The sequence below is a fragment of the Symphalangus syndactylus genome, chromosome 1 (assembly GCF_028878055.3).
Source record: "Symphalangus syndactylus isolate Jambi chromosome 1, NHGRI_mSymSyn1-v2.1_pri, whole genome shotgun sequence".
Classification (NCBI taxonomy): domain Eukaryota; kingdom Metazoa; phylum Chordata; class Mammalia; order Primates; family Hylobatidae; genus Symphalangus; species Symphalangus syndactylus.
Genome location: NC_072423.2, coordinates 28,358,130 through 28,384,891, shown reverse-complemented (window position 1 = coordinate 28,384,891; position 26,762 = coordinate 28,358,130). Strand labels below are relative to the sequence as shown.

General features: G+C 43.0%; 1 protein-coding gene across 17 annotated transcripts in view; it reads left to right on the top strand.

The window, feature by feature from the left end:
• The window catches only part of NEDD4L (NEDD4 like E3 ubiquitin protein ligase), a 368,499-nt gene that overhangs the window by 144,169 nt on the left and 197,568 nt on the right, over positions 1-26,762 (top strand). For 2 of the 17 annotated variants that reach the window (XM_055297894.2, XM_055297900.2), the window contains exon 1: positions 13,947-14,062. The exons of the other annotated variants lie outside the window; for them this stretch is intronic. The gene's annotated coding sequence lies outside the window, so the exon portion shown is untranslated. Of the gene's footprint in view, positions 1-13,946; positions 14,063-26,762 lie in introns of those variants that run through there. 17 annotated transcript variants of the gene reach the window in all.

Sequence of the window (26,762 nt, the reverse complement as noted above, 5' to 3'; positions counted from 1 at the left end):
TGTAGAATTATCCAAATAAAATGCCAGTCACTAAAAAGGAATAATTAACCGATAGTGGGAAAAAATTAAATTCTTCAAATGAAAAGTACTGTATTCATTTCATATGGTCCCAGAGATAAAATGTTTAGGATTCATTTTTAGTTTTAAGTGTTTATGAATCAGAGCTTCAACACTCTTCCAGGTTTCTTTAAGAAAGGAATTTATCTATCTATGAATTAATTAATTAGCAGGGTCTCTCTGTGTCACCAAGACTGGAGTGCAGTGGTGCAGCTGTAGCTCACTACAGTCTTGAACTCTTGGGCTCAGGCAACCTTCCGACGTTAGACTCCCAAATAGCTAGGACCATAGGTGCATGCAACCATGCCCAGCTAATTTTTTTTTTTCAATTTTTCTGTAGATACAGGGATCTCGCTATATTGCCCAGGCTGGTCTTAAACTCCTCAAGGCCTCAAGCGATCCTCCTGTCTTGGCCTAATAAAGGAATTCCTCATGTAGAAAAATATTGTTATATAAATAGTTGCCTATATCCATGCTATTTATGGTAACAGCTAAGGTTCATCTCAAAAGTGTTTGTATTTGACTTCGGAATAAAAAGAAATTTCCCCTTTCATAGGATTCTGAGATTGTAGGAGTTTTTAGTATTATAAAAAGTTAATGGAACAATCTGTGATGTGAAAGAGACTCAGAAGAGGCTAGAGAGGTCTTTAACACATTTTTTTTTTTTTTGTATTGTCATCCCTTCCCTATAGCTAACTTTGTAGATGGCATTGTTTTTCAGACTGATGACTGTGACCCTCAACCACGGCAGCAACAATTTTTAATTTAAATTTTTTAAAATGCAAGGTTGGGTGATTTTCTCTCTGGATGCTTGAGTTTTGTTTTTGATAAAAATTCTACCAGGGGCAGGGGAAAGAGTCCATTAAGTCTTGGTGCAAGAAACCTGGGCAGATTGCCTAAGTGGATATGCGTAGCAAAGAACTGAAAACAGAGTAGGGGGTGCTGAACACACCCACAGAGGAAAATGCAGGGGGAGGGGGGAATGTATCTGCTCATTTTGTAAGAAAGTCCTTCCTTTCCTTTAACATCTCTTAATGTTACAAATACTAACAAAAACCATGCATGTCTTCAGTGGGACAGAAAATGAGGGAGGCACTTAGGGAGAAAAAAGTGTCAGTTGAGATGATGTTAAAGTTTATTTTCTTGGCAGTTGCAGACATTAAGATTCATTCTCAGGGCTGTTAGGACAGTTCCTGCAGCTCTCTCTGGTGACCTAGGCATTGATACCTTTTTTTTTTCTTTTTTGAGATGGAATCTTGCTTTGTCGCCCAGGCTGGAGTGCAGTGGCACAGTCTCAGTTCACTGCAACCTCAGCCTCCCAGGTAGCTGGGACTACAGGCGCCTGCCACCACACCCAGCTAATTTTTGTATTTTTGGTAGAGATGGGGTTTCACCATGTTGCACAGACTGGTCTCAAACTCCTGACCTCAAGTGATCCGCCCACCTCAGCCTCCCAAAGTGCTGGGATTACAGGTGTGAGCCACTGCACCTGGGCTGTGCCTTGGTTTCTCAGATGTTTCTTTCAGCCCCTGTAATGTTCTATGCACTACGCAGGGAGGTCCTGACTGCTCAGAGCTTAAATTCTGCATTCCTTTATTTTAAGTGTTTGGTCAACTGCAGAGGAAGGTACCTTGAAAGATACTCCCTCTTCTCCCTCACTGCTGGGTCCCCTGTCATAGGAGACCTGGCCTGAGAAGGCTTCTTCCTGGTAACCTGCAGGGTTGTCACTGGGACCACATCTTCCCATAGGAGTAATGCGCCAGGTTGTATGGGAGAAGCATCTGACAGGAGTAACTTCAGCACACCCTGAGAATGACCCTTATGGCAGACATACCTGACAGCAGTCACTGAAGAAATGAGGGTTGCCACATGGAGGTTGCTGGGAGGAGGGTGCTAAGTGAAGGTGCTGTATAAGCTGCATGCTTTTTACAAGCAGCTGAAGTTCTGCTGTCCAGCCCAGTGCCACTGGGCCACCCTGTAAATAAGTTCCTCCAAATAAACCCTGTGCCTTCTTAGCTCTGGGTCTCTTCTTTGGACTCAACTTGGTGCTGTCCCTGTTGAAGTTAATACGGGCTTGGCACAACACAGGAGTAGATGGTTTCCTGTACTCTGCTAGCTGTCCTTGCTACAAACATTTGCCCAGAGAGTGGCATTTGTGCCAGTTCTTGAAGTGTTTCTTGAGCTGCACGTTCACAGGCCATGTCCTCTTTCAACCTGCTCTCTGGCTGGGTAGAACGAACACTCTCCACCTGGGCTCTGAGCCAGCTGCTCACCTGCAGCACCCCCCTCCTTGGAGATAGCTTTTCATGTTGCATCTTACCGAGTTGATTGAGTATTCACTTCAAAGCTCCATGCAGCACACATGGGCCTGTAAATAGCTTTTTCGTGCACTTGTGGGTGTCATTTCAGATCGCTTCATTAGATTTCAGTCACCCAAGTTTTTACTTGATTCACCGTAAGTTTGCAAAAAAGACTTTTTGTTATCCTGAACATTGCAGGTGAAAACATGATTAATTTTAAATTATTTTTGTTTAACTTCTACCCTCTTTCCTATTTACAGCCTATTTTGTTCATTTTAACTTCTGCTGTTAAGACTTCTAAGGCCAGGCACGGTAGCTCACACCTGTAATCCCAGCACTTTGGGAGGCCGAGGCGGGCGGATCGTGAGGTCAGGAGATCGAGACCATCCTGGCTAACACGGTGAAACCCCGTCTCTACTAAAAATACAAAAAAATTAGCCAGGCGTAGGGGCGGGCGCCTGTAGTCCCAGCTACTCGGGAGGCTGAGGCAGGAGAATGATGTGAACCCGGGAGGAGGAGTTTGCAGTGAGCTGAGATGGCACCACTGCACTCCAGCCTGGGCGACAGAGCGAGACTCCATCTCAAAAAAAAAAAAAAAAAAAGAAAGTGTTCTCCTAAGTGCTGCTCACCGTTTTTCCCAAACAGGACCTAACCCTGCGAGGGAGAGTGAATTAGGCCATTTGTTTACAGTTTCATCAGCACCAGGCAAGCACGGCATTAGTCATGGTCCTTGCTCTCAAGGCACTGTACTTGTAGCAGCAGTATGGTGCAAATGTGCAGCTGAACAGCGGGCACAGGTTCCTGGTTAGCATTTAGTGCCACAGGAATGACAGGGAGGCTTAATTGTGATCGGACTGTGGGAGCTGGATTACCCCAGACTGCGGCTCACTTCCCTGTAAGCTTTTGGTAGGGAGTTTGGGATTAGCACCATTAGTAGAAACAGATTTCAAAGGGAATGATACCTGTTCCTTATGAAACACTTTAAAACTACCGATGTCCACATGTCTTTTTAAAAAAGAGGCTTAAAGCAGTTTCATTTCATCAACCCCAAATTGGAGAAGCTATGAATGACCAGACTGGTGAATATGTCTTAAAATATACGTATATTATATAAAGTGTAAAAACAGACAAGCAGGAACATACTACCAGTTTCTATCACAGCTACCCTTAAACTATCATTGGAGGGCAATTAAGTGGGTACAACCTCTAGCTATTTGGAAATATGTATAAAAATGACAAATGCCTGGTTGGGCGCTGTGGCTCACGCCTGTAATCCCAACACTTTGGGAAGCCTAGGTGGGTGGATCGCCTGAGGTCAGGAGTTCGAGACCAGCCTGGCCAACGTAGTGAAACCCCATCTCTACTGAAAATGCAAAATTAGCCAGGTGTGGTGGTGCATGCCTGTAATCCCAGCTACTCGGGAGGCTGAGGCATGAGAATCACCTGAACCCAGGAGGCAGAGGTTGCAGTGAGCCAAGATCGTGCCATTGCACTCCAGGCTGGGCAAAAAGAGCAAAACTCTGTCTCAAAAAAAAAAAATTAAAATTAAAATTAAAAAGTAGAATAAAATGATGAATGCCTGTACTCCTAGACCCAGCACTCCCAGTTCTGCCAGTTCATGGGGCAGATACATATGCACACGTATAGAGAAAGATGCAGCAGATACATATGCACACACGTACAGAGAAGGATACATATGCACACGCATACAGAGAAGGATACATATGCACATGCATACAGAGAAGGATACATATGCACACTCATACAGAGAAGGATACATATGCACACGCATACAGAGGATACATATGCACACGTGTGCAGAGAAGGATACATATGCACACGCGTACAGAGAAGGATGCATATGCACACGCGTACAGAGAAGGATACATATGCACACGCGTACAGAGAAGGATACATATGCACACGCGTATGGAGAAGGATACATATGCACACGCGTACAGAGAAGGATACATATGCACACGCGTACAGAGAAGGATGCACAAGAAAATGCATTCCCTAGTTGACAGAGTCACAGATTAGAAACAACAGAAAAGATCCATTAAACAACAGTCTGAACCTGTGTTGAGACATCAGCATCCCTTCTGCTTCTCTCCCACCCTCCCTCTGCCCTCTGCAGGTTTTATTCTCAGCCTGATTTTCTCCATTGGATGTCAGCCCTAGGCTGGCATTTGCAGAGAGAGATGGTGGCTCCTGCAGAGCTTACGGCCTGTATTTTATTGGGCTGTGTTGAGTTACCCCTGATGTGAGCAGGAGAATGGGATGTTCTGTAAATTGGCCTCTAGCCCATCGTGAATTCATATTTTTTTTATAATGTGTGAGTCACACTCCCTTCTGTCTTCATTTCCTTTTCACACTCCCAGCAGATCATTCTCTCTATTCTGATTGGCACTTTATAGATGAAGCAGCAGAGGCTGAGACCTACTGTATTTTGAGACACTGTAGCTTTATATGGCATAATTAAATCATAGTCATCAATCACTCTTAGGAGATAAGGATTATTATTGACATTTTCCAGAAAGAAAAATGGAGGATGAGAAAGGTGAGGCATCTTGCTTAAGTCACAGCAGACTTAAGTGCCGGAGTTGGAGCTGCGTTCCGGTGTGCTTGTGTAGACTCTCTTCTCATGCCCACTGCACGCCAGTCACCTGGTATGCTGAGGCCCTGGCTCCAGGCCTTCTGATTCAGCTGGTCTGCAGCCCTGGCATTTCCAGCTCCTCAGGAGATTGGAATGAAAGCCAGAGCTGGGAGCCACTGATCTACACCACCAGTAAATGATCAGGTTCTCACTTGATCATTTAATTAAGAATCTTGGTTTTCTGCTTTCAGTCCGAGAACTCTTGTTCATGCTGTCAGGCATGTCTTCATGCAGGAAAGTGATCTTTGAAATTAATAGGTGCTTGGAAAGCCTTTAAGCAGCAGGCAGTGGAGAAGGCCACTCAGTAGGGAGGGCTGGGCATGAAGCCTAGTGCACAGGCTTTTCAAGACCCCACAGAGGGTCTTCAGAAAAATGGGTTTCCTTTGTCTCCGTGGCTTCCAGTCTTTGTTGGCCAGCAGTTGTCTGCTTCAAATAAGCTGGCTCTAGAGGGGCGTGGAGAACCCAGAAAAACTTTGTGACAACCTGACAAGTTTGTTTTAGTCTTCTGGGCATTGGCTTTCTGCACTTACTGCTCACTGAATCACTGAACCAGGTAGGTGGGGGACTGGAGGGCAGGGAATGGGTAAGAAGGGCAGCCTTTGGAAGCAAAATCAGCAGAGGGCGGGGACCGGGGAAGAAGGAGTAAGAAGGGAAACCCTTTTCTTAGGTTCTTATAAATCAGAAGAGCAATAAAGAAAAAATTTAAATCTGAAAAATACATGATCAGGATTTAAATCCAGTATGCTTCATTACATTTAAACCTTTGACTTAATATTTTCTGTAGTAGATGAAAATAGGACTTTTTTTGTTTCCCTCTCTTCACATGTATTGAGTTTTTTTGTGTTCTGAATACATTTTAAGATTAATTATGAAAATCAAATTACCAGACACTTGAAATATAAAATTAGTAATATTCAAAGATGATTAAATGCACGATTTCCTTTTCTTATAAAAAAAGAAGCAGATGGAACTTGTATTCTGAAAGCAAATATGGAAATCACATTAAAAATCAGAAAATCCTCACTACCGCCCCCCACCCCCATGTGCATTTCATTTCTCTTTGGTCTGAGTTCAGGAGAGAGAGAGATGAATGTGCTGCTAGCTCAGGAAGCTTCAGTTCTTGCTTTCTAAAGAGCTGGGAATGTGCTTGAGTCTATGTTATCTCTTGTTTGCATTTTTTGCTACTTTGCCTCCATTTAATCCAGGGAAAACTTCATGATAGGGATGTGAGATGTATTTTGAGGGCTAAAAGAAAGGAGTTTGAACAAAAGCAGGACAGTGTTCAGAATGTGGAGGCAAAGAGTCCTTCCAAGGGGATGTGCGGCCAAGGCCTCTGTTCAGCGATAGTCCAGCTGAGACCAGGACCTGTGCCTGATGCCCGGGCCAACCCACAGGACGGTCCTCTAGCACTTCATTTCTCCTTCCATCAGACACCCACCTCTTCACTGGCCTACTGGGAGAAAACGGAGACGAGTGAAAATGTACATATGGAACGTAGGGCTCAAAGGGACCCTAGCACCAGTGGTTCTCAAGCCTGTCCCGGCGTTAGCATCGCCTGGGAGCTCCAAAAACATATTGCTGCCAAGACTCAGTCCAGAGCAAGTGAATTCCTTGGCCTGGGGTGAGATGTGGGTGGCCAGGGTCAGGAACCACTGAGTGGGTCCACCTCTGCAGACCGGGAGACTGAGAGTCTGGGAGGCTGCTTGTTCCCTCAAGGACCTGACGTTACATGGGGAGGCAGGACTAGGCTTGGGGCTCCTGACTCTGTCCTGGCCTGTATTCCAGTGTGCCGTGGGGCACGTCCAGTTTGAATCTGGCCCCGGTGCACTCTCAAGCCCTGTGTTGCTCTGGTCCCACAGCTTCTGCCCTTGACTTTCCATATAACAGCACATTGGTGGCCAGGGCTTTGCACTAATCTACCTGCCTCCAACATTGTTTTTGAGTAATGGAAGCTAAGCAGATGCATATTAATGCCTGCATTATGGAGAAGACTGTCTCTTTGCAAGTAATCTGTAGTTATTAGTCTTGAAAGTGGGTTAATTCATTGTCTTTCTAGTGAAAGTGATTGCATGGCCTAACAGTCTTCCAGTCAGTCTGTGTGGCAAGGTAGAAGCCAGGAGTGGATTCTCAGCTCCTGTTGAGTGCTGCTGTCCTGAATCAGAGATCTTCTCTCCCAGGCCGCTTTGTCATGAGCAGGATTTTGAACCAAGACCTTTTCTTCATCTGTCTCGGGTGCCCTCACCATGGGCTTTGCGATCCCCTGACAGCTCAGAAAGCCTTTATCCTCATCCAATATCTGGTGAACAGCTGACATCTCCTGGGAATCTTTAAAATTGTTCTCTAAAGAAACCATTCTGCTGCAAGTGCCTATTTTTAGACTTTATAAAGCCCACGTCAGGTTGTCGCTGCCTTTCTCTCTGTCTGCTAAGCCTGCTGTTTGAAAGGCAGCAACAGGATCTTTTGTCTTTAAAAGTTCAGCCCCATCTGGTGCGTTCCCCACTTGAACTCCATAGCCCTGGTGTGCTCTGGGGTACATCTCTTCCAAAACCCAAACCACAGGTAGTGACCTTTACACCCCGGGAGTTGAAATAATACACCTAGAGGAAGAAAATAACTTACAAACAATGAGCCTAGAGTATAAATGGCTATGTTTTAAAACCCTTGATTTGCCTTGGGCGTATTTAACCTGTACGGCTAGACTGGTGTGAGTTTTGGGCTCTCCAGGGGGCTGTCCAAGTTCAGAACAAGTGCATCTGCTGGCAGCCAGCTTAAGGAGTTAGCAGCCCTCAAGTCCAATAACGAATGTGTAAATCAGAATTCAGGTGTGTTGAAGTGGGGCCTTGCACACATCCTGGTCAGCCCGGGGTGATTTCCTCTCTGGCCAGCGGTTTTGGCTTTTTTCTTTACATGAACTTGTCTGTTGTAACTAATGGTCACTGAGTGACTTCAGAGGTAGTGATAGCTCATAGTGAAGCCTGTGACCCACAGCGGTGGGCATAGCTCAATCCCTTTTCCTTTTCCTCCATCCCCACCTTTCTCTCCTTACTTCATCCCTTCCTCTTTGCACATTGGGTCATCCAGCAGAAGTCAAGTATCTTATATTTCATATCTTTATTGAATAAGAGTTTTACGATTCATGTTATTAAATTTAAAGTAGGTAAATGGAATCCCTTATGTGGAATTCTCTAAAAAAGAATCAAAACTCCAGTCACACCAAACCAAGTATTCCAAATGATTTTTAGGGAAAAAATATAATTAGAAAAGACTGGAGAGGGTATGCAAACTATTAACATTATGTTAGAGCAGTAGGAGTATAAGTTATATTTGCTTCTTCTGAATTTCTAAATTTTCTTCAATTAACATATTGTTCAAAGTAACAAATATATAGAAAGAAGAGTGTGCGTGCCTGTTGATCTAGCAAACACACTTCATTCAAAGAAACTCTTCCTAAGGAAGTATTGAAGTTATATTTTATCCTTATATATCCAAAGAGTGTGTGTGTATCATATACCTAAAGAATCAGCTATTAAGATGAAGCATTGCTTACAATGAAAAAGTTGAAGCACCCTAAATTAGCTTAATAATGGTATATCTTTATAATGGAGTAGTATAAAGCCGTTAGAAATGATGTTGCAGATAAGTATTTAATGTTATGGAAACATTTTATAACATAGAATGAAAAGTAAGTTGTAGATTGGTTTGTATAATTTGATCTCATCTTAGGAAACACATAATACAGAAATATAGATGAAAGTCTGAAAGGGTATTAATGCCCTAATGTATTAGTAGCATTACCTCATTACCTCAGAGAAGTGGGCTCAGGAGTGTTTATTTTCTTTTCTTCTAACTGAGTATGTATATGTGTAAGTGTGTCTGTATACAGGATATGTATATACACTTATCTTGTGAAGAATCTGTATTGCGTTTACTACTGGAAGGGTTTATTTTAGATTTAGATATTAAAGTTACCTCTTTGAGCGAGAACCTGTGATTTATACTTCTTAGTTTACCTTTTACCTCCATTATTTAAATCTGTCTTTTTCTACCATCAAATAGAAGATGTAACAGTGATAAAAAGGCTGGGTATGGTGGCTTACACATAAATCCCAGCACTTTAGGAGGCCAGGGGTTCGAGACCATCCTGAACATAGCGAGTGACATAGTGAGACCCCATACCTACAGATTTTTAAAAGGTTAGCCAGACGTGGTGGTGTGTGCCTGTAGCCCCAGCTACTCAGGAAGCTGAGGTGGGAGGATCGCTTGAGCCTGGGAGGTCAAGGCTGCAGTGAGTCATGAATACACCACTGCCCTTCAGCCTGGGTGACAGAGCGAGACTCCGTCTCCAAAAAAAAAAAAAAAAAAAAAAAAAAAAAAAAGAAAGAAAAAACAAAAACTAGTGATAAAAAGAACTTAAACTGATTTTTGAGTGGACTGTTGATAATTATAATGGCTGAGATTTTTAATTGCCATTTGTATCAATGAATAACCCCCCTGTCACCACATTTTCTGGTGTGTTTGGTGTGTCTGGTTCCTATAGGAGAGACAGTAATGCTATTTGACGTGCTTTATTGCTGATTAGAAGCCTAATCTCTGTAATGGGAAGCTCAGTAATGAAGCTTGTTCAGAATTGTGTTATAGTCGGTTAATGAAGCTCTGAGATCAAGGGCCTGCTTTTGATGGCCCCTATTTCAGAATCCAGAGGTTTGTTTCTATTTATTTGGGTTTTGCAGCTAAGTTCCCTGGACTGAGGTGATCTGCAGGTTGGCTCTGCTATAATAGGTAAGTTGCTAAAAAAGACATTGGCCTTGGTATGTACAACTTAAAACTTTATTGGTGAGATAGTCTTCTTACAAAACAATCACATTAAGCTAGAACTTGGTGTATCACCAGCACATATACTCCTGCCACCCTCAGTGTGTAACCAAAGTTCTAAATTGCATGCACAGATAACAGGCATATAATTGGTGATTTCAGAAAAGTTATACCTGATGGGCAGTGAGAGGCACGCCCTGATCTGGGAAACCCCAGTGCTTCAAGGGGAAGCAATCTGGGAAACTCCGATGCTGGGATTGGGATTCAATCTGGGAAACCCCATTGCTGACAAGGTACATGGTACAAGCTTGATAAAAACTTGCTTAATGTCACACTTGTAATCCCAACACTTTGGGAGGCTGAGGTAGCTGGATTACTTGAGTTCAGGAGTTCGAGACCAGTCTGGGTAACACGGTGAAACTCCATCTCTACAAAAAATACCAAAATTAGCCTGGTGTGGTGGCATGCACCTGTAGTCTCAGCTGCCCAGGAGGCTGAGGTGGGAGAATGGCTTGAGCACGAGAGTTGGAGGTTGCAGTGAGCTGAGATTGCACCATTGCACTCCAGCCTGAGCTACAGAAAATAATAATAATTTTTAAAAACTTGATGATAGCATTTGAGTTGGCTTTTCGATCCTGTTTTCCTAAATATGTGAGCCTGGACCATTAAACTGTGTGACAAGGAGCTGTCATCTTAACATACAGACACTAAATGCATTGTTCAAGATCAGAAATGATTTCTTGGTTTTGAGGCACTATTGACTGTGTGTAAGGTGCCATCGTTAATTTGATAACAAGGGGAGACAGTGGCAGGGAAGTTGCTTTTGCCTGTCTTGTGATAGGCTTGCTGATTTCTCAAAGGTTAAGATACTAAATTGTCTTAAGCAAAGAAGGTATTTAAGGGCATCATTAGGGTTAGTTCTCAGGTCTCCTGACTCCTAGCTTTTCTAGTTTAGTGATTCATGTTAGCCTTTTGACAGTTTACCACTCACTTTAATGGTTTTACTAGCTGTCTTGACATGCTTTTCACTGCTTACATGGTTGGTTTCCTACCTAGCTGAACGCAGGCATCTGTGCCGTCTGCTGGGTTCGCTGGTGGTGATGCAGCCCACAGGTACTTGTCTCTTTCTTTCAGGGGAGTTCAGCAACCATCTATTTATGTTGAAAGGCACTGTACTGGGAGATGAGGAACACGGAGTTCTAGGCCTCCAGGAATTTATCATCGCTTGCTAATTTGAGCTGAGCCTGACACTTGAACATGGGCCATAGATTTCCAGATGTAAAAAAAAGAAAGAAAGAAAGAGAGAGAGAGAGAGAGAAAGAAAAGAAAGAAAGAAAGAAAGAAAGAAAGAAAGAAAGAAAGAAAGAAAGAAAAGGATCCTTTAATGTATAGACTTGTCTTTCTGCCTGCTTTCTTCACTTCTGATCATTTTAAACAATTGATATCCTAGTTTGATGTGATCATGTTCCAACACAGCACAACAGCCTGTATGGTTTGGGGCATGCACCTGTGGCAGTTGCAAAGATTTTTACAGTGAAGTGGCTAAGAGGAGAGTAAGGGCAGTATATAGGGTGTGGATGAGGTCAGATGTGAGACTGTATTTCTTGATCTGAGTCATTTTATTTAGGAGCTATTTCTTTGGAATATTTTATATATGAGAATGTACATCTGATTGGAAGACAGAAGGTACTGAAATTTACCTCTTGAATTATTCTGGTATAAAATTAAACTAAATACCAATCATATACTTAATTTCACAGACTTGCAAATAATATACTGGGGTAATGGAAGTAAGAGACAGGACCTTTTATGTGGTATGAAGTTCTGTGATAATTCCTATCTTCCTTTGTACCTAAAAGAGGTACCCTATCCTGTCATACTGCAAACAGATGCCACTACTGCATGTAGACACATTTGCCAGCTGTGGCACAGCTGGTCACCCAGGCCTCATCACAGCTGCCTGTAAAACCCAGATTTATTCTCTTCCCCCTAGATCTTTTTTAGAAATTACTGATATCATTTTAGAGAGTATCCCAGTGATACCATTTAAATAATGAATTTTCCAATTTCTTCTTTTTCCACGGCCTTCACTTCATCTGGTAAATATTCCCCTCAGGTTGGCACCTGCTTCTGAGACCCTGCTGGACCTAGATATAGTCACCAGGGATGGGTGAAGGCTTTGGGAGAGTGAAGTGGTTAGGAACATTTCTTCCGATATCTCCTGCTCATTGTTTTTGACCTCCCTGATTTCCAGTATATTCTCTACTCCAGCCACACAGAACAGCTTGCCTGAGCCCAGCTAAGTCTTGCTCACCGGTCAGGAACCAGCTCAAAGGCTGTCCCTTTTTTGATTTATTTCCTGGGTCTTCACCTGGCCTCTTCCCTGCACTCAGTGGAGATGCCTGCCCCATGCTTTTCAGTAGCGTTGGCTCTTAGCTGTTCCGTTCTGGGGAAGGATTGGTTGTTTTCCTTTTTTCCATGTGTGTTGTGAATTTCATTCTGTGTCACCGCATCACGCGAGGTGGGTAGGGAAGAGAACTTTTATGCTCCCCGCTGTCGTTAGTGGCCTGATTACGAGTCTGTGGGAAAGAATGAAGGTTGGAAAGAAGATCCGGTGGGAAAGAACAAGAGTTGTCCTTGAGCAGCCAAACTAAGCTGTGAGAACGTTAATGTAATAAAACAGGAATTCTAATGGGCTGCCTGCTACAGAGGTGGTGGAAGATGGTGTAGGGCTCCTGACTGTAAAATGCAGGAGCCACCAGCAGATGGTGATGCGGCCTCTCGGCCCAGGTGGGACTCTGCATCTCCTCCTCCCATGGACAGTCACTTGATAAGTGCTGGGCCGGTCACCCATGCCCTGGTCGTTCTTATGTTATCGAAGAGTGCTAATATAAGTTAGCTGTAAATTCCCATTGTGAGAAATAATTACCTTTTAAAAGGAAGCATTCAAGAAAAGGACCTTTTGGCCCAATAAAGCCTTCATTTTCCTCAACACTCTTGGCTCTTAAAAGGGGCCTGTTCTTGGCCTTGAAATGGGAATTTACACAGAACTTTAAACAGAAGAAACCCCCTTTGCCTTGGGCTGCAACTTGTTGTCCCTGGCAGGGTTTGGACTGCGGGGTCATGGGATCTGTCTCTTTGACCATTGTATGCAAAAATGATTTTAAAATTGGCCTCCCTAACCTGTTGGAGACATTAGTTAAAAAAAAAAATGAGAGCAAAGAGGAAAATGTTTTGCTATTGGGTATGCACTGGATCCATTTTTAAACTGAGAGAAGGTGAAAGGGGTGACTGGTTGATTTCGGATAATACTTTTAGAGCCACGGGTAACTGTGAAAGGCAAGGAAATGTAAAAAGGGCCAAAGCACATTGATTGCAGGACCTGTGGTCCGAAAGCAGCACGTGAAGGAGGTTTCAAGGCTGTTTCTACAAACAAGAACGCCAGAGGTGGCATGGGACAAGAAGCTTGCTGGATGTCACGAAGCTAGTGGAGATGGGATCCAAAGCTAGTTTTGGCTGATGAAAATACAGGCGCATGCCCTGTATGTGAGGACAGTGGGACAGTTATTTAAACAGAAGTATCTAGAGGAGTTTCCTTATTGCCTTGAATATAGTTCTTTTTAACATTGCTATGGACATTTAGGAAAAGATGCCACTGATATTCCAAAAGGGGCATTCCATGCACCTGAGAGGGATCCCTGAGGCTCCAGGGTCACCTGGGCCAAGCCAGGTATACACATGTCTCATGGCAAGTTGGCTGTTATCCTAACTTCCCTGATGTTGTTTTGCTGCAAGGGCAGCATTGTGGGGCTGTGGTTTGAATTGCTTTTTTGTGTCTCTTGAATACACGAAGTTCCTCCTATAGTCATTGGCTCTGCTGCCTCTGATGAGGCACTTCCGTGTTCCCCACATTTGAATTTGCTCCCGATTCGAGAGAGGCAGGCATCCGCGGCAGCAGCTTCCAACCCAGACAGGCTTAAGCCGCGCGAGGGTGCCCGGGTGGGTGGCTGCGCGGGGCCCTACCTGGGCGGGAGCGGCCGCAGAGCCCTGTCCACGCGGTGCCTCCCCAGCACGGCACCTCCCGCTCCAGGCTGTTGGTTACCTGGCCGGGAGCTGGCGGAGACCAGGATTTCTCCTCGCCGCCGTTGCTGTTGTTAGGGGAAACAGACAATCTGAATCTAGACCTGCCTCTCTCTCCACTCCCCACTTCAGACGAGCTCTTCCTGCCTGGAATCTGGTAAGTGCCACCGAAGGTTCCATTCCCTTTATTGCTCGATTAGTGCCCACATCAGGAGAAGGTTCTCTTACCGTGAATCCATTAGCTTTAACCCAAATGTGCAGGATTAGGGGGATTATTTGAACTTGCTTGCTTTCTTTTTAAAATGTCCGTTAGACATTTTTTGCATGCTTCAAAATCAAAAGGCGGCACAGTGAAAACATTTTAATTATTTATGTATTTAACCTGTATCATCTTGTTTGCAACCTCTTTTCTTCAGGGTGGTGCAGTCAAAAATTACACAGATATTGCTCTGGTGCCTCTCCCCCCTTTTATGAATAAATTACTGCATTTGTCATCACTGTGTTCCTGAAATGTCAAAAATAGACACTGTAAAGGAATCTGTCATGCAGAGTTCAGAAATTTTCAAATTTCTGAGTTCAAAACCTCAGGTGAAGCAAGGACAGATCTTTTATTTAAAATTTGATTCTTTGTAGGCTTCACTGTGAATTAAGTTCAATTTAGAGCATAGCTAATGCAATCAGCCAGCTCATGATGGGACAACATACTTTTCTATTGTTTTAGATTCACCTCCTGGGATACACACACCTTCTCATTTGTCTTATAACCTTTACAGGAAATACCTGGGGATGAGTCACATGACCCCTAACTTAAGTTTTTACATGTATTCACACAGATTAAATGATTTTGCTCTTATATGGATAAACGTGCAGTTAGGAACTTCAAAAAATTGTAAATGAGGTGCCTAATCATTACTCATTGTCTTTTACCTCATTCTTCAGCCCTCAAACGTATAAACTGTTATTCCCTTTAAGAGAAAATAAAACTGGCACTTATGTTTTCCTTTACTCTAAGTTAAAGACTACCCATGTTATGTGCCATTAAAAAAGACATAGAAATTAATCTTTTTCTTTGACCTAATCTTACTAGCAGGGATATTGGGGCTCTACTTTTCTGTTCTCTCTCTCTCTTTTTTTTTTTTAACATCAGCCACAGGTAATACTCTCTGGTAAACATATAACTTGAGGAAAATTGAATTAGGTTAATGCTGGAATAGAAAACCAGGGCAGTGCCTACTCTTTTTGGATGATGCTATATAAACAATGAGAAAGTCTCAGGCTGCCTTAGACAAAGGCTGAGACGGGAGCTCCTGCTGATTTTTACGAGGGGGAAGAGGAGATGGTGAGGAGGAGGGCACCGAGCATGTGTAGCAACTTGAAGCATGTCAGAAAGAACATTTGCCAGAAATCTTCAAAACCGTGGCGGTTGGTAATGTGTGAAATTGAACTTCTGACCCTGTTTGCTTGATGGCGACTTCTTGTTGTGCTTGAGAATTCTGTGGCAGTGGGTCCCTGGATGTGGGAGGAACAGCAAAGTGGTTTCGTGAATAGGGAAGTGCCTTCCTTTTTGGGTGGGACTTGCCATGATAGAGCCTGGGCCGTCACCTTAAAAGGAGATGTTTCTATTGAGAGATGGAAAATTGGCAAGACAAACGCCATAAACCTTAACCTGTTTATAATTCCTTACCTGTAAGCTGCTTTGCACGCAAGGTGATGGTTCTACCTCATAAGGGACAAGGAAGAACAGCACATAAACCTGATTGAATGGAGTGTGGCTGTGGGTGGGAGCAGCTTTGCAAGAAGGAAACGGGGCCCCCTCCTGAGACACCCCCATTTGCTTCTGCTCCTTCCTTGCCATTGACGTGCCCTTCCCCTGAAATTACCCAAACCTGTGTTTGGCAACAAGAGGCTGCCCCTTGATCCAGATGCATTTTTCAACTTGTGAACTCTCGCCTCTTGCCAAGGGACCCAAGTACCTGGTTAATGATCTTTAATGTAAATGATCTTCTGCCTTGATTAACATTGAGCTGGGTTAGTATGCACAGGCCGAGCTCCGTGGTCCTCCCATGTGATCCCTTCCCTGCCAGCCACCTGCCCACCTGTAGGAACTGGGCATGGCCAGTTTTCTTTTCATGTGCTCTCTGTGCCTTGGATGGAATTTGGGCTGAGACCGATGAGGTAGAACCAAAGCTGTTCAGCAGAAGAGAGCAACCACAGAGCAGCCTGTTGGGTGGAGGGCTTGAGGGTTCCTAAAATCTGAGGACTTTCTGGTAAGCCTTTCCCCCTGAGCCTGCTTGAGGGAAGGCGCTGCCCCACAGTCTCTCCAGTGGGTGGGGGTGGGGGTGGTAGCGGCTGATCAAAGGCTCTCACCTGCAAGTGATAACAGCCTGGGTCTCTTTGGCACCGACCTGCCTTCTTCACCTTTCTGCTCGGACACCCCTTGGCACCCCTACATAAAGGAAAGAGCTGTCTGGATGGCCTAGTAGCTGTAGGGTAGGTAAAGTTAGCCCTTTCTTCTGACCTAGATATGTGATGGTGGTATTTCTACATGTTTATGTCGAGACCTTTACAAAGATGAAAAAAGCTTTCAGAGCTGCAGAAATGAGAGGTGGCCCTTTTTTAAAATTTATTTTAAGAAACAACTTTTAAAACCTCTTTTTTAAAAATTGGATGGCATCATCCTGCAGCCTATCAGATTTCCCTTGAGAACTGTGGATTATTGGCTTTTTCCTTGCTACCTCCAATCCCAAATTAAGCAGAGTGACATATAAGAAGCTGGGGACATCAGCCTAAAGCGTTTATTAGGTATGTCCTTCCCAACTGGATCTTTTCTACTCCCTGGCCCTAATTTTCTTTTAGGGAATGGGGCCTATTTTAATTGCTGGTGGCAAAAGGATTCCTGAGCAGTGTTTCCATGGCCCTCTAAGGTGGAGTGTGGGGGAGCTGGGGGACACACAGTGGTCATGGATTATCTGTCTTGGCCTCTTTCCCAGACCAAGTTCTGCCTCATGCTTATTGGTTTGGCTGCTAGTTATAGAATCTGATGTTTACCTTAGAATCCTAGGATGGAAAGGGTTAAGAATGATTTCAATTTGAATTCCTTGTTTCTAGGGAGTTATTAAACCTATACATTACATTTATTATTTTACAAAGCACTAATTCATAATAGTCGACAGGAACAACTATGATTTGGCTTCTTTGTTTTTTTGTTTGTTTGTTTGTTTGTTTGAGACGGAGTTTCGCTCTGTCACCCAGGTCTGGAACGCAGTGGTACAATCTCCGCTCACGGCAACCTCTGCCTCCCAGGTTCAAGTAATTCTCCTGCCTCAGCCTCCCAAGTAGCTAGGATTACAGATGCCAGCTAATGTTTGTATTTTCAGTAGAGACGGGGTTTTGCCATGTTGGCCAGGCTGGTCTCGAACTCCTGACCTCAGGTGATCCGCCCGCCTCGGTCTCCCAAAGTGCTGGGATTACAGGCGTGAGCCATCACGTCCGGCCTTCTTTGGTTTTCATATTGATTATATTTTCTAAGACAAATACTCGTTTATATAGTCCAATAAAAGGTTTTTAAAAACAGTTGTTTAATCCACGTTGACATCTTACATTGTGATAGAAATTTTGTTATATTTATCCATATGATTAATTGCTTAAAGCCAGTGGTTCTCAACCAGTGGCAGTTTTGCCTTCTCCCCCACAAAGGACATTTGACACTATCTGGGGACATTTTTCATTGTCATATTCGAGGGAGTGGGGTGTGAAGCTGGCAAGCATCTAGTGGGTAGAGGCCTGGGTGCTGCTCCACTTTCTACACTGCACTGGATGGCACCTGACACACAGCCTAAAGCGTCGGTACTGGTTGACCATATACGAAATGCTGTGGAAGACCAGGCGCGGTGGCTCACGCTTGTAATCCCGGCACTTTAGGAGGCTGGGGCATGAGAATTGCTTGAGCCCAAAAGTTTGAGACCATGTTTAAGTTCATTTAAGTTCTCTGAAGTGGTGATTCTGATGCTATATAGATGAAGGTTGGTTTGTTGAAGAGCTGACTCTGGTATTTCATCCAACATCTGCATTTTTCTTTAGCTAAGGATGCCTTGAGAAACATTTTAGTCTCTTAGGCCTGAATTTGTTATTAGCTTAATAGCCTTCCTATGGTTGAATTTAAATGGAAAGAAAACTGTATCTTGCAACAGGAAAAAGAACATTAGGGAAAAACTGAGGAAATGGAAATAAAGTGTGGAATTTTGTTAATAATAAATCAACCTTGATGCATTAATTGTGAGACATGTCCTGAACCAACGTAGATCTTAATACGTTCCCCTTAAGCCAGGGGAAACTGGCTTCAGGGTACGTGGAGACTCCATCTTATCTTTGTAATAATTCTCTAAGTCTGAAACAAAAAAGTTTATTAAAAAAGCACAAACAAAATTGCTCCCATTTTGTTAACAGATATAGTAGTCAATCTTATTGTTTTCTTTTTCTTTGAAATAGGCTGCTGCAAAGGTATGTTCTTTGTTATCTCGGCTCTCTGCTCAGGGTAGCCATGAAATGGCTCTTTCAAAAACGTGCCCGGATAATTTTGAACCATTTCAAACCATGTTATGTGATTTTAATTTATTTTCCATTGCATTCACTAACCATTTCTGGGTGATGTATTTAAAAGACTAGACAGAATTTTCAGGTTTAAAAAGTTACATTAACAGAAAATGTATTTGTAGGTGCCAGTTGAAATACTGTGAACTGGAAATGCTACCAGCAATGTGCTAGTTGGACAATGGGATGGGACTTGTCCCATTTTTTGCTGGGTGACAGCTATCACTGCCTCAGGGAGGCTGGTGCCATTTAATGCCTCTGATAATCAGAATAAGTAATTGTGGCTTCTGGGTCCATAAAGCCACAAAATACATATGCAGGCCTATTTTAATTGATGATAAGTCATGAAATACACTATTTTCGTATTAATGTTATGTTATGGAACAAAGTTTAAAATTAGCATGATTTTTTAAAGTACTACTGGAGATTGTTGGCTTTAGTTTTGTGAACCCCGTTCCTGCCCTACACTCCTGTTAGTGGGGCTACCAGAGGGGCCAGTATGAAAAGCACTGGACTTGCAGATTAAAGAACTTGAGCTGGAATCAAATTGAGTCACTTACCTTCGCTACAGGTGGGCAGAGTAGTCATCCTGCAATTTTGTTGTGAAGACAGAATGAACTAATATAAAATGTATTTGAGTACAGTGAGGTCTGTACAGATGCTGAATCTATTACTTTGCAGTAGGAGTCAGGTGTGGCCCCACTTCCCCACCTTCTTACCTACTTGTATCTTAGATCTTATATATATTGATATTCACTTTTGGTGGACTAAGGTTGTCTTTGTTGCAAACCTGGACTCTCTTGTATTCTTGCTCAGTGTGTGTATGTTAATGTTAGATAAAGAAGATTAGGCTGGTGCGTTGGCTCATGCCTGTAATCCCAGCACTTTGGGAGGCCAAGGCGGGCAGATCACTTGAGGTCAGGAGTTCGAGGCCACCCTGGCCAACATAGTGAAACCCCATCTCTACTAAAAATACAAAAATTAGCCAGGCATGGTGGTGCCTGCCTGTAATCCCAACTACTTGGGAAGCTGAGGCAGGAGAATCGCTTGAACCCAGGAAGCAGAGGTTGCAGTGAGCCGAGGTCACGCCACTGCACTCCAGCTTGGGTGACAGAGTGTGATCCAGTCTCAATAAAAAAAGCAGAAGATTATTTGGAAAGCTATTTTTAAATTATTCTTCAAACATATACTAAAATAGAGAAGATAACATGAGAACCAGCAGCATAATGAAACCCCATCACTCAGCTTCAACCATTGTTAACAGTTTGCTATCTTTATTGCTACTGAAGGCAGCTAAATATTTCTTGGCAGTCCTTTTTTATTTAGCATATACCATCAGGGATGACAATAAAAACAGGTTTTAAAGTCAGGTGAAATAATGTTTCTCTATATGAGTTCACCACTAACTTGATACATAGTTTATGTTTATGTTTATGTTCTTATTACGCTCTTGTATTAAGGCCACCTTCCATCCCTGTCCCCTTATAGGTAACTGTCTTTATTTGTTCTGGGGTTATCCCTCCTCCATTGCCCTTTTTGGAAAGAGTATGGATATATTTGTATTTTCTCTTACTCATAAAGCAGCACACGGTACATACTGTTCTGAGCCCTGGTTTTCTTTTTTTCACTTAGCATTGTATACTGGAACTCACTCAATGTCAGTATACAGAGAATTCCCTTGTCTTTTTATAACTCCATGCTATAGGCTGACGGAAGTTCATTCAGTCAGTCCCCTGTTGATGGACGCTTGAGTTATTCCCAGACTTGTCCATTGTTTTGCAAAAATAGCCCTGGGCATATGTCATTTGGTATTTTTGTCGAGGCATTCCAATAAAAATAAGTAAATTCTTCCTGTCTTGCCTTGAAGATGTGCAGCTCCTCAGTAACCTTTTATTCTCTAAAGCTCTGTCCTCATCTTTAATCCCTGATTTAAGAGGTGCAGCTCTTCAGGCCATAAACCTTTCTTCCTGCCTCAAGTTTTTAAAGCTACAAAGGAACCTAAGAGATCCCTTGTGTTTTACAGCTAAAGGACCTGAGAGCAGGAAACAAAGGGAGAGCCGGAAGCCTAGGTCTCCTGTTCCCTGCCTGGCAGGTGATATTCTTTCTGTTAAACTCTCTTTCCCTCTGCCTGTTATTGGCCAGGCTGTCCTCCAGGATAGTGCTTGCCAAAGTGTGGTCCACGGGCAGCAGCATCCCTGGAGCTCATCATAAATGCAAGATGTCAGGCCCTGCCCCAGAGGGGCTGAGATAGAATCTACCAATTACTGGATTCCCTGGGTGACTCATGCACAGTCAGCTTGGAGAAGCGCTGGACTGGTGGCTTTCTCCGGAGGAGCATGCAACAGCGGTTTGCAAACAGGGATGGTGCAGTTCCTTTTCAACATGTGGATTTGCACTTCCTCCTGGTGCACTCCGCCAGCCTGCCTGTCCTGTTCCACACCAGCTTCCCCCTGGAAGGGGTTCAGACTTGATCCTTTGGGTGGTAGGGTCTTTCTTGGATAGCGTTCCCCTCCATTCCTGCTGCATACATTCAACACAGCCTTCATCCTTCTCCATTTGTCTCTGATACGTCATACTCCTTTGTTTGACAAGTGCCTTTGCTTTATTCATTTTCTCATCATTGATGTTAAGGGCCTATTATGCTTGCTAGTATACATGCCACCATGTAAGAGTTACTAGTTCAATTTATTTGCTTTACTGCTGCTGTGAGGTGTGTCCATGTGTGCACATCTACCTGTGTTAATAACTGATAATATTGGGGCCTCAGTGCATACTTTTTTTTTTAAGAGACAAGGTTTTAGTTCGTCACCCAGGCCGAAGGACCGAGACATGGTTGTAGCTCACTGTAGCCGCGAGCTCCTGGGCTCAAGTAATCCTTCCACCTTAACCTCCCGAGTAGCTGGGTCTACAGGCGCACACCACCACACTGGCTATTTTTTTTTTTATTTTTTGTAGAGACGGATTCTTACTGTGTTGCCTAGGCTGGTCTAGAACGCCTGACTTCAAGCCATCCTCCCACCTCAGCCTTCCAAAGTGCTGGGATGATGGGTGTGAGCCGCCGCACCTGGCCCTCAATGCATACTTAGATATACTTAAATAAAAACTTAATTGTAAATTACTTCTTAAATTATCCACAAACTGACTTGGCAGTAAAAGTGACTACAAGTAGTGAAACCACTGTCATAATAAAAATAAAATAAAATTCTTTATTGTTAGATTTAGTATTTCTAATCTCTTACATTTCAGTTTTGGAAGGTAAATTTTTGGGAAGTGGTGGTAATAATCTATCTAGATTCAGTGATGAGGGCTAGTACACTGTAGGAAAGATTTTAGCATAACAATATGGAATGTTGGTAAATGTATAGGGGTTTTCTTTTTAAAGACAGCTTTTTATACAAAGAAACAGATGATCTTTTTTTTTTTTCTCTAAACTATGTTAGCTATACCCAAATTAGTAAATGTTAAAATAACCATGACTGGTAAAAACATTTTGCAATTTTTTTTTTTTTTACTTTTTATATAATTAAATGAAATTCTCCATTTGGTAGTTGATCTCTCAGATAAATTAAGTCTTGCCAGACTGTCTGAGAAGACTAGTGAATCAGACCCTAAAAACTTGTAGCATTTGAAAAATAACAACTGTGTACTGCAATTTATAAGGGCATAATTGGAGAAAGTTTTTCAGTCTGAAGATTTGTACTAATCTTATCACCCTGGTTTTAGAGAACCCAGTTCAATCCAACTGCTGTGAAAAAGCCACTGCTTTTAGCCACAGAAAATAACCAGTTTCATAGAATGACTTATAATAAAAATTCAACCATTTTGACTCCAAAAACCTAGGCGGCTGGGCATGGTGGCTCATGCCTGTAATCCCAGCACTTTGTGAGGCCAAGGCGGGCAGATCATTTGAGGCCAGGAGTTTGAGACCTGGCCAACATGGTGAAACCCCATCTCTACTAAACATACAAAAGTTACCCAGACGTGGTGGTGTGCGCCCTGTAATCCCAGTTACTCGGGAGGCTGAGGCAGGAGAATTGCTTGAACCTGGGAAGCGGAGGTTGCAGTGAGCCAAGATTGCACCACTGCACTACAGCCTGGGCAACAGAGTGAGACTCCTTCTCAAAAAAAAAAAAAAAAAAAGAGTCTAGCTGACTTTATCGTAGATCTATCTGTACTTTGTAGGCACAAATACATTTACAAAATAATTAGTGGTGATTTACTTATTCACAATAAGCAGTTATTTTGCTTTTGGTGTATATGTGACAAGATGGTTATGTGGAGTACATAAAGGAGTAGAGTAAGTCCCTTGACTTCAAGATGCTTACAGTCTAATAGAAACCTTGAAATTTCCGCTGGGCAAGGTTTTCTTGGGATTACTCCAACCAAATGAATGAGCAGGCATCTAAGTAAATGAAAATCATTCTCGTCACTTTCCTTCACATTATGTTAACTGGTGACAGGTCATGACGCATGGGAATTGCTTATGTTTCTGAGCTTTAGTCTTGTAAAAATAGGTTTAGATATTCCATCATGTTCGTCATATTAGACACTCATTACATAAAAGGTTTTATATGTATTGTAGATCTTTCTGAGGGTCATCTATGTGAATGTTTAAAAAAGAAGCAAGAAGGTGCTATAAAAAGCACTAGAGGTCAAATGGTTTGTGAGACAAAATGAAACTCTCCAACTCTGAAATCCAAGAGTATAATGAAGAAAGGGAAAAAATAGTTCAAAAAATGGCAGGGGAGGAACTCGGCATCATACCAGTGAGAAAGCAGAATGTGGATCAGATCCAGACATCCAATAGTCTGTGAGCATCTCCATGTGGGATGTTTGGGTTGAGAGTTCAACCCATCAAAGACATTTTATCCAAAACCATAAGATATTCTAAGATCGACCAAGTAGAGTAAGCAATGTAGAATCAATTAAAGGTATCATCTTTATTATGTCCTATTTGTGTTTCCTGCTTTTGAGGTTCTTAGTCCTTTTAATTAACTCCTAGTGAACTAATATAATTTTGTGGTCACCAGCTTCTAGCTAGTACAGGCACAGTTGTGGGTTGGTAGGAGAATGAGCAGTAAAGCCATGAACTAACACGCCAAGTAATCTGTTGTGTTCACAAATGTCCAAAAGAATAACAGAGATTAAAGAAAGGTAAATATAGCCACCTGGCAAAAATATTTACCCTTTTTAAAATGATGGAAGTTATATATAGAAGAAATGTTTTTGGTAAAAATATTTGAAAGTTTGTTTTATAATCATAAGTAGCTTGGGCTATTTTGACTAGAGGGGTGTGTGTGTATGTGTGTGTGTGTGTGTGTGTGTGTGTGTGGTTGGCAGGGAGAGAAGGAGGGAGGCAGGCAGCTGGTAGGGACTGTGGAGTGTGTCAGTTGGGAGAGGGAAATGAGATGATTAAGTTAGTAAGAATAGAAAACATGTAGGAAGGCGGATCTTGAAATTTCGGGGCTATTCATTAGTCATTAGTTGAAGATTTCACAGAGAAATGGTAGAAACCACCAGTAATTAAGAAATAGAGTTATTGTTAAAAAAAAGAAAAAAAATGGTCCCAAACCTTTTCCCTGGCATTCTGGTAGAATATAGTTTTGGTCTAACCCAGGTCCCCTCTCATTTCCTTTCACACCCCCTTGGTTCTAGCCACGCTAGACTGCCTGGGTTGTCTGTATATGTTCTGATGTTTGTTTTCCTCTGTGCTGTTCTTTCAGCCTCAGAATCCTAGTGTCCTTGTGCCTCCTTCTGCATATGTCTGGACTTTGCTTAGCTGATGAGACCCAGTTCAGATACCACCTTCTGTACAATGGTTTCCTTAATTCCTTTAATTCCTCTTAATTGCAATAAAGCTATTTGCAGAGGAATGAAAGATGCTCCCCTTTGCGCTGGGTACAGGATGCATTGAAACTTTCAGCATGGGGCACGGTGGCTTACGCCTGTAATCCCAGCACTTTGGGAGGCCGGGGCAGGCGAATCACCTGAGGTCAGGAGTTCGGGACCAGCCTGACCAACATGGTGAAACCCTGTCTCTACTAAAAATACAAAAATTAGCCAGGCGTGGTGGTATACGCCTATAATTCCAGCTACTTGGGAGGCTGGGGAAGAAGAATCTATTGAACCCAGGAGATGGAGGTTGCAGTGAGCTGAGATTGCACCACTGCACTCCAGCCTGGGTGACATAGCGAGACTCCATCTCAAAACAACAACAACAACAAAAAACCCCCAAACTTTCAGCATCAGAGTAGCTTGGTTCAGCCCAGCAACATTGGTTTGAAGATTATACCAAGTTTTCCAGTCAAATGTAACCAGTTTATGGATCTGTGTTTGCACGGGGTCTAAACCTCCCCGCCTCGGGTATAAGCTCTTGGAGGACAGCCTGCTGCTTAAGGTGCAGGAGAATTAATCTTTGCCAGACATGGTAACATATCCATAGAGATGTGGCAACAGAACTTAAGACATGTGGGAGAAATAATAGGCAAAAAATGGAAAGAGCACAAGTAAGAGAAGAGAAATCCGTAGAAGTGAGAAGTAACAGAATTGCTGGCTGAGGTTGGAGGCATGAAGTGTGTGGGTGTTTGTGGGAGGCATGGTGGTCTCCTGTTCCTTGACCTCATTGGGCAAATATTACAGCATGAACATACAGGTAGGAATCAATTGCATTCCCACCTGGGCACCTTCATAGGCAGTTGGGGTACACCACTTGCTACAGTGTGATGGAATAAGGGACGATCCAAAGGCACTCAGTTCTCCCACCCTCCTGTGCACGAGGAAAAGCCCTTTTAATTGTGTCTACCCTGTTGTCCTTTGCATGGTGAAAATGCATATTAGTTCTCTCATCCACTCTTTTCTCTTTAAGCTTTAGCATACGGTTGTTTGCCAAGAATGGAATCAGATAGAATATTTTCACCAGGAAGTGAAATTTAAAGTGCTTGAAAAAGATACAAGGATATCTGGAAGTTCCAACCGGCGCTGTTTTATATTTTAACCATGACAAGTAGCTGTATATCATGGAACTTTGGAAAAAAGAGATTGTTCGATTTATTTTTCACGGATGAAAACCAGAGTACTGCGTGGGGGTCAGGCAGAGGGAAATCAACCTAATACCTTATTTTAGAGATTTTTTTTTTTTTCTGGGAAATTGGAAACAGCGCTTGTTTATAGCCAACGCCGAGTCTTGAAACTCTCCTACTTACAGTTCTGGAGTTGTAGTTTCCTCCCTGAAGAATGGGTTAAGGCAGGCAGGGTAATGTGCATAGATGGCAGTGAGGGTGGATGGCCTACAGGGTTGTTAACCTCTAGGGCAACAGAAATATATGAAGGTACTTGAGCTGGCGGTCCTGTGCAGAACCAGCCAGTAGATTCTAAGAGACTTGATAGCCAAGGGTCCCTGGGCCCTGTTCCACCTTTTTAAAATTTCTATGACTTAGTAGCGGCAGTACCGTGCCCATCCCCCAGTGATGTTTGGGGTACAGTTACACCCTTGGCCATGCCTCTGCACTCACTCACGTGTGTCGTCTAACATCTGGCTCTTGACCAGTATCTGAGGTTGCTTAAGCAGGATCCAGGTCAGGTTTTTTGTTCATGGAAGGTGGAATTTTGGACTTTCCCCCCAAAAGTTGACATAAAGAGAAAGGAGGTATATTGAGACCAGCCTGGCCAACATGTCGAAACCCTGCCTCTACTAAAAATACAAAAATAGCTAGCATGGTGGTGAGAACCTGTGTAGTCCCACCTGCTCAGGAGGCTGAGGCAGAGAATCGCTTGAACCCAGGGGGCAGAGGTTGCAGTGAGCCAAGGTCACGCCACTGCACTCCAGCCTGGGTAACAGAGTGAGACTCCGTCTCAACAACAGCAACAACAAAGAGCAGAGTGGTATTATTTCCTCAGTGTTCTCAGAGACCCTTGGGAACATTAAATGGTTCCTACTACCAAACAGTTCCTGTTCTAATGGGGGTTTAATATAATAGTAACATTTTATTCACTGGGATTTACTCGGGGGAAAGTATTCAGGAACAAGGTGAAAAAATTAAATATAGGACATATGAACATTGTCATTTTGGTTCTAGTTCTTACAAGGACTTATGGTAGCAACCCAAATAGAAGTATTTGATCTAACTAACAGATAAATTATTAGCACTTTGGTTGTTTACGTATGAGTCAGAGCATCTAAAATTTGTTCCCATAAGTAGGTTGAGCCTCCTTCTCAGCCTGTTGTCATAGGGTCTAAAAATGGAAACGTGAGTCCAAACTCTTTCCAG